At 33.6% G+C, this 9024-nt stretch overlaps 1 non-coding gene across 1 annotated transcript; it reads left to right on the forward strand.

Annotated features, from left to right (window-relative positions):
- The first annotated feature begins 7943 nt into the window (after positions 1-7943).
- TRNAS-GCU (transfer RNA serine (anticodon GCU)) lies at positions 7944-8030 on the forward strand. Its single transcript has one exon. It is a non-coding gene; the product is annotated as a tRNA-Ser (tRNA).
- The last annotated feature ends 994 nt before the right edge of the window (positions 8031-9024 follow it).

The following is a 9024-nucleotide window of genomic DNA, read 5'->3' on the forward strand; positions in this document are numbered from 1 at the left end:
AAAAAATATTATTTTGACATGAGAAGTCATTCTTTCATTCCAGACTTCTAAAACTCAAATTTTAGCTACTACCTCTTTGGGGATCAACCGCTTGGCTATATTATTTATAGAGTACCAACTTTAAAAAAACAGTAAAATTTATGTTCAAATGTATATGAAAAGAACAATGTGAAACCAAATGAAATTTGGATTCACCATTAGGCTTTGATTTATCCAGAATGTGTAAAATGTAATGATTGAAATCACATTCTAAGGGTAATGGGATATAACACATTTTGGCTAAGATATATCTTAAAATATTTTCAAATTTTTAAATATATTTTATAGGATTATTTTATATTTATAATTACTAAATACAATTAAAATGAAAAAAATACATGATGGTAAATAAATGTAAAATGAACTAAATACAGCTGAATACAATGATTAATAAAAAAATTATTTTTTGGGCTATAGAATCTACTGATATGATAATTGTTTAAGCAATATCTGGGGGTTTTTAGATTATTAAATAAATGAGACAAAATTCAAATTCATTTGGCATCCACTCTAAAGGTGAATTATACAGGCAATTACAATGGCCTGACTAGTATCATGGTGCACTTATATCACTTGTTGGTGGTGCACTGGCAGCTTATAAAATTGGACGGTGACATGTGGTGGATGAAAATTTTGTAATATTTTCTAAGTGATAAAAGTTTCACTATGGTTCGTTCTTTTGGAAAGCTTGTGATCTAGACTATTCACTCGACTAGAGAAAACTGAGAAGTTACAAATATAAAATATTAAAGACACACAAACCTTGTTGTCTAAGAATATTTATCAAAAATGATCTCTCTCTCACGCACAAGCTTTTGTAGACAGGGAATGGATGCAATAAATATGATCCTCTAGGCAACCAACAATATGTTGGATGCATAAATCCAATAGAAGATGTTAATAGACATGGAAAGAGAATAAATATAGGTTACTTATCTATCCTAGTCCATTTATTTATCTAATTCTAAGAGTTTCTAGAGATAGAATGACATAATGTCTAGCCTGGATCTATGTCCCTTATTTCCCATGTTTGGAAACAGTTCAGAATCAAAACAGGACTCCAAGTATGGTCTTCTATGTCCATAATTCTTGCACATATTAAATCCATTTTTTAAACCGCTTTACATGGACTCCAAATATGGTTTTCATATGTATTGTGCCTGTTTCAGTTCCAGATTATTGTTTGGGTTCCCTCCTCTGGTCCTGGTAATGGGACGTTCTTTATACTCTTTGGTTTTTTTACTTCATGTCCTCTAGATTATACAACATGACCCTTTACAATCCCACCCGTAGCCATAAAGTGAAAATTTTCTCAACCGAGAACTAAGCTTTTTCCGGTGCAGATTTCCAAGGCCTTAGCTAATAGAATCGAATTTCATGCCAAAGACTCAGAATTCATCCATAAAAACCCATGATCTCACCTTAGGAGCTCAGAGAAAATAAAAGCCATGCACCTCTGAAAAGTAGTGGTTGTGTTATGTAGCTAAAGGACGTTCGACTGAGTGCCTGTCCTGAATGGGAATGGAAAGATTGCTTTATCTAGATCATTTGGGGATATATAAATTTGGTATATCTATAATAACTATCTATAAGAAGAATATGGCTATCCGGCCAAATTGCTTAAGAACTGATCAATAGAAGGAAGAGGAAAATGGTATTTCTTTGTTAAGGAGTTCAACTTCCAGTTGTCAATGCAAACTCTACATTTTTTTGGAGGTCTAGTTTGAATTTATTATTGTTTTTCATTTACAGGCCACTGTAATTTCAGCTTTCTTGGGTACCTCATAGATGAGGCTCATATGATCTCCTTCAGAACATCCAAAATTTTGTGTTCGGCTATCATTGAGTTTCCCTTTCTTTCTTTGCATTCTCTTCAAGATAAATTATGCGCATGCATATGGCTGTGTCTGACCCTTTGAGATCAGTGAGTGACCAACCGAGAGTTCCCATGTGTTCTTTATGTACATGAAGCAACATGTCCTCCAAGTCAGATGTGTGCCAAGCAGATATGATCACAGGTTTCTCTTGACATTTATCCAAGAAAGCATATTTCAATGCTACCGGTAGTGGCTTTGGTTCCAAAACATTGTGGATACTTGGGTCCCAAAGCCCTTCCTCAAAGTTTCCTTGTGGTTCAGTGACTCTGTTATTTTTCCTCTACTATCGCATCCATCACATGTATGACACTTACATCATATACATATCTATATGGGCGCTTCATAAGTTGTGTGATATTAAGCTTCACTTTCTCATTTCCCATTTTCATTTCTACCACTCCCTTTTCCCAATCAGTGGTGGCTCTAGCCATAGTTATGAAGGGTCTTCTGAAAATTATTAGATCCTGGTTTATCTCATTGGTCACCTTCATGTTAACCACTATGAACTCCTGGCTTAGCTCCCCTAACTTGAAACATTCATTCATCGATTTCGGCATAATGTTAACCGATACTCTGTGTTGAGTAACAACCTTGTTAACATAATGCCTTCTATTTCACATCTGATCAATGGTGCTCTTGGGTCTCATCTTTTCATTGGCATCTGCCCTTAATCAAGCTGATGCTCTTGTTGGGTTATGTGCCTTGCTTCATCCATGGAAAACATGATTCCATGGATGCAAAAGCATGTTAATCGATTCAAAATCAATATTTAAAATCAATAAATCAACAGAACCTTGTGGGGAACTTATCCCACCTTTGACATGCTCACTTTGTGATTGTTCCAAGGCCATTCACATGCCCGGCCTCTAGAAGTATCTACGCGATCACTTGGCACTTGGATCTCCACCTCTTCTTCTTTAAGTCTCCTTGAAGACACTCTCCTTGGTTGAGTAGAGATGAGAGTGGATAAAGAGAGGGCTCTCAAATCTGGTTGGTTTGGGTGCTTGAAATGAGTTCAACTTCCCCATCTTCCTTAAGTTTTTCTCAGAAACCCATAAAGTAATATGTATTCACCAATGCCCTTATGATCTTATGTGTGAGACCCTCTAAACCCATGTATCATTCTAATTAATAACTTTCGAGGCCCCATAACAATAATTTTCTAACCTTATTAATTAACTATATCAACATATAGATTAATTATCTAAGGATCAATCTAACCCAATTGATAGGTTAAGTTTCTAGCCCTGGGGTGCCAAGCTACACCTCGAGCTCTAGAAAATACCAAGTGGTTTTTAAACTCTCTCATAGAACCTTTACCATTATCGGTTACCATATATGTATAATCCATCATCTGCGTGAGACTCTCGAATGACTTAGGGTATGGTTGCTCGTAAAACCCTAATCTGTCATTCAGTTAATACCCATGCGTAAAGGGGATCATTGGAGAACGCCTTCTCTAATATCCTCACTACCTTGGCCAGGGATTTTCGGCATCATATTCCTTGAGTCAATATCCTCTTATACCAAGGGAAGGTGATATCGTCTTGACCACTCAATCACCTATGTGAACTTCTCACTACATCAGAGCTATGACTTGTTTGAATCTCATGATTAGAGGCTCGTAAATTGTAGTCAAAATGAATCATCTATTCACGAGATGTCCTTGGTGTCTCAAGTCAGTAGATCACATATACAACTATGACATGAATCAACATGATGGACATTTAGGTATAATACCATTCAGAGGTTAATATGGATCAATAGAGTGAACTCTTTCTCCAAAGATCACCCACTATCTGTCCTTGGAGTCGCCACATTAAGAGCCACAGGATCAGCTATACTCTTCGTATAAGTAGGATAAGTTAGTGTTATTACATCAGGATAATTTGATGTCCATCTTGACTATCCATCGAATCGGATTATTTAGAATACATGTTCAAAAACTAGTGATCCCTATATTATGATCTCATCATAATTCATTAGGTGATTGCACGTACTCATGGACTTCATCATAATCATAACAAAAAAGTAAAAATTAAAGTAGCATTTTATTCAATGAACTTAAATAAACATGGTGGTGTGATTGGCTTGATGGCCACATAGTATCCATTAGCTCTTACTCAGCTGAATTTTCTTAGTTTTGCATTGAGGGGTTCTTCAATAATTTTTGTATTTGCTATGTGTTGGATGGCATCAACAAACAGTATTGTGATCATAGGTTGTTGGAGGCTCTCAAGAAGCTTTCTTGGTACTTCTGAGTTCTTTGTCAATGGTTTAACAACATTTCTGGGAATGATACATGCGGGATGTGGACCCATAGTTCGGAATCATCCTTTTCGTTAGCAACTATGCAATCTTGACCTTCTACACCTTATAGATCTATCTCTAGTTGGTTGTTGATAGATAGATGATAACTTACAAATTAACATCATTAATTGATGAATTTTACATTATATTTATGTGTTTTAATGACTATATTTTCATGTTATCATATAGAAATAAAGATAAACGACTTATACTTTGATTTTATTATTATTTATAATTTTTTATCATTTTTACCTCGAATTTAACCTCATTTCAGTGAAGAAATATTTTTTGTAGGGCTTTAAATACTTGGCTAAAGATTGATAAGGGTTTTCTACTTTTTCTGGAATTTTTCCATATTTTTATATAATTTTTTGACCATTATATAGCCAAGAAATGATTTTTATATATTTAAATAATACATATTTAATTTATTTGGCATTTTATAATGTAGTTATATATATACTAAAGGGCATCCACGTCATTTGCCCAAAATTCGGGCGAATGAGTGGATGATTATTATTAAATAATGAGAGAGAGAGAGAGAGCGATTGATTTTTTTTTAAAAAGTAATCAATTGGGCCACCGACATGCACGTGCATTGAAGCAACATACATGCGGCGTCGAGTTGCCGCATGCATTTAATACACGCGGCAACCGACATGCATGTGCATTGAAAAAAAAATGTGCATGCGGCGTCGAGTTGCCGTGTGCATTAATGCACGCGGCAACCGACATGCATGTGCAAACATTTTTATTATTATTCAATTATGCGGTGTCGATTTGCCGCGTGCATTAAATGCACGCAGAAATCAACGCCGCATTTTTTTTAGAAAAAATTTATATGACGATAAGCCTACCTCGCCTTTTGTTTTATTTAATTTTTTTGCAGGCGCCGACAAAACGATGCGGTCAAACATTGCTGCTGAACGATAAAAAATATATATATAAAAAATAAAAGTCTTTTGTTTTTATTTATTTGAGAGCGACATGGCATTCTCTCAACCATCCAAAAAGGCGCATTATGTACCAATGATTGCGCGCTGATGACGCGGACAATCACGTGTCAGGACGTGATCCGAGACGGTATAAAACAAAGAAAGAATAATGCCAACTAATCAGATAAAGCCGATTTATGAAATATTTTGAAGAGAGATAAAAGATCTAACGGTTGAGATTAATCCTCACTAAAATGGTGATATCTTGAGATCTAGCTGTCCGATTGGGCTGATTTTCTATTCCCCCTATACAATCCAGACAGTTGGATCTTTAAATAGAGGTCTGGAAATGGGTGAAAATGACTTTTTGAAGCTCTCTCAAAGGAATTGGTTGAGAAGGACACAAGGAATGCTTTGGAAGTCGACAGTTCTTTATTCTGCACTCAAAGTTGTAAGTTTCTGATTTGTATTTCAATCTTCTTCTTGAACGACTCTAAAATGCCAAGGCATGGGCGAAATGTACATGCCATAGAAATTGGTTTTGAATTAAATTAGCACTGCATTTTGATTCTGATTCAAGATCTGATTTTTGATCCTCAATTCTACATCAATTTAGAACATTTCTGCATCATTATATTTTAATTTTAGGGTCGGATTTCATCTTTTCCCCAAATTCTTCACTTTCTCTCTCTAGGTTAATTTGTCTAGTTTCTCTCCCCAGATTTCGATTTTTATTGATTAGGAATTTAATTTAATATATAAAAAACCTAAAAATAAAATTTGATTCGAAAATTCATCCATCTTGAAGTCCAATTGAAAAATCCCTTTCTTGATTATTTAATTCCCAATATTAATTCATAAAAATCGTAATAAAATTTTATAATAATTGGGAAAGTAATAATTCGAATTAATCTGATCTTAAAATTGAAATATTTCTATCTTGGTGTTTCTGACCGAAATATTTAAAATCAAAATTAAGTCTTACTTAATTTTGATTAATTAAAAGCATTATTAAGCATAATTAAGATTTATTAATTGAAAAATTAATTCATCATTGATTATAAAATTCATCATTGTGGACAGAATTTCATGAAACATACCATACAAAATTCAAGATATAAAATTCTAAGTCATGTTAACCTATTTCAAATTTTCAATAAATTTTAGGGCATAACAAGTAAACAGAATTAAATTATGGGCGCATGGTACAAGCTGATGTTGACATGCCAATGTGGAGCCATACCAACCACCCAACATAGCAACATGAGTCCAATGCACCTCCTACGTGGCATAGTGTGACCCATAGGACACCAAGAGGATTTATTTATACTACCATTCAGACTCAACATTTTAAACTCTTCTAGGAATTCAAGTATTTCCATATGTGATTACTATTTTGAACTTCTATTAATGTCGGATGTTGTCAATGACATCGTCCAATGTAACTACGTTTATGCAGTGAACCTAGGGGGATGTACATGCAGGCCCTGACTCATGGGGTTTGTCGAGCTCCGAGCTCTGAGGTGGATGACCGGTGACGATGACGGTGACCTTCTACAGCCATGACGACGACTACAGCATCGAACACAATAATTCCATGGACGCTCGCACATAACGGACGAGCTCGACCCGTACCTCAGAATTCACTCATTTCGTAGTTTTCAAGACACATACTCTCACCTAATCTAACCCGAGTGCGGTGGAGCGCAGTCGACAATATACTGAAGACATAATATAATTGACGAGCAGAAGGGAATGATGTACCTCATCGGTGATGTTGCTCATCATTGGTGTCTTCATCGGTGTGTGAGCCAGTACGGGCAGGTGAGGTGGAGGAGTACCAGAGGCAGGCATGGCGTTGCTCGACAGGCAGCGGAGATGCGCCGCATCTTCAAAAAAAATAATGTTCAGAAATGATAATATATTTTTTGTCAAATTGTATTTCCATTTTGGCATTGAGTTCACCTAAACTGAATGGGTCAGTCAAAGTCAATGCTTTGAACTGTGAACTGATTTCCCTATTATCTTTAAATTTGAATAATATAAAGGACATTTCTAATAATGATTGTATTTTCCTCTATCTCAAAATATAAAACTAAAAAATTTTCTCCCTTCAAATTTGGTGAGGTTATTTGGTCAATGCACTTACTTGAAATGACTCAAAACACTTTTTAAAATATTATTTTTAATCTCATTTTAATATTTTGTCTATTAATTTGATTAGAATAGTTATTATAAAATTCCAAAATTCACCTCTATTTTTGGTTTAATAATTGGCGTCGTTGCTAGTCATTTCTTATAATCAACGGCGCTAATTGATAAGAAAGGAGTAGCAGCTAATTGATAAGCCAAAAGTATGGGTGAATTTTGCAATTTTATGATCCCTTGTCGTTGTTAATTTTAGCTTATACAATAAAATTTATAAAACCGCCACTTAAGATGTATAATGATAAGTAGAGGTATCGTCCAAGGGAAGCTAGTAAGGTAATTCAATTGTGATATGCGTGAATAATTTGAACCTAATTAGGATTAATTTAATCTTCAATTAAAATGTATAATTATAATCTATAGTTATACTAGTATATAAACAATCTAAATAAACTAATCAAATCTATATCTAGATTTTATAAACTTTTATGGACAAAATTGATATTATATACAATTACATGATTTTAAATTATAATAAAATGAGATTTTAGATTAAATAAATAAAATTTTTATGAATGAATTCGTATAGTATTTTAAGTCGCACATAAAGATAAAAAATCCTAACTCCTAATTAGGAGAGATGGCTGAGTGGACTAAAGCGGCGGATTGCTAATCCATTTACGAATTATTCGTACCGAGGGTTCGAATCCCTCTTTCTCCATTTTCTCTGATCACTTGATAACCTTCAATAAAAAAAAACATCGTTTTCTTTGTGATTTTTTTTTTATCTTAGTTAAATTATGCCATTTTTCAAAAAGATTTAGAAAAATCAAGAATAAATTCTCAAATGAAAGTATCTTATTTTTTATTCCTCTCGACCTGGATTACGTCTTGGATCGTTAAATAAAAATCCGAAGATGAACAGAGAAACAAAGAATATCACTACTGTGTAAACGAAAAGTTTGAGAGTAAGCATTACACAATCTCCAAAATAGGATCATTTTTGGGGTAAAAGGGAATAGATTATCCATTTGAGTTATGTAACACATGTATCCTTTTGACATGTCAGTCACGAAAAAAAATATTAAACAAAAATAAATAATATTTTTTTTATTAAGTCTTTTTTCTAAAAAAACTTGAATTTCAAATTAATGCATTTTTTTTTCAAGATTATCATTTCTTCGTTACTGAAAACCCTATTCTAATATTATATTCACTGTATAACTATAAAATTAACTCTACAACTATATATTTTTGTGGAAAACAGAAGATGCAAAAAAGTAAATTACTTGCTCATGGAAAAGAGGCGATAACTTCAAAATTCACAGATTGAAAATTATCCCTCGCCTCATTTTAGCAACAAGAATTCACTTTTTTTTTTAATTCATTAAATGAGGATGTCTAACGAACGTAAGATTCATATTATGACTTACAATTAAAATATTTTTTATTAAATAAATGATGAATTTCATTTTTTTCAGTAGCCTTTTCGTTTAAAAATTAAATTTCATCGAAAACTTACAGCAGCTTGCCAAACAAATGCTAAGAGAAAGAAAAATAAAGGTATAATGGTCAAATCACCCTAATTAGATGAAGAGTTTAAAAGGGGTTTAGAAGATATTGGAAGAATAGAAGCAAGGAGCTCTAGATTGATTTCTTTGATCCAATAAAAAGTATCAAGGGGGTCAATTAGAGAGGTTAATAAGGAGACTTTG

The sequence above is a fragment of the Wolffia australiana genome, chromosome 2 (assembly GCF_029677425.1).
Source record: "Wolffia australiana isolate 7733 chromosome 2, ASM2967742v1".
Classification (NCBI taxonomy): Eukaryota; Viridiplantae; Streptophyta; class Magnoliopsida; order Alismatales; family Araceae; genus Wolffia; species Wolffia australiana.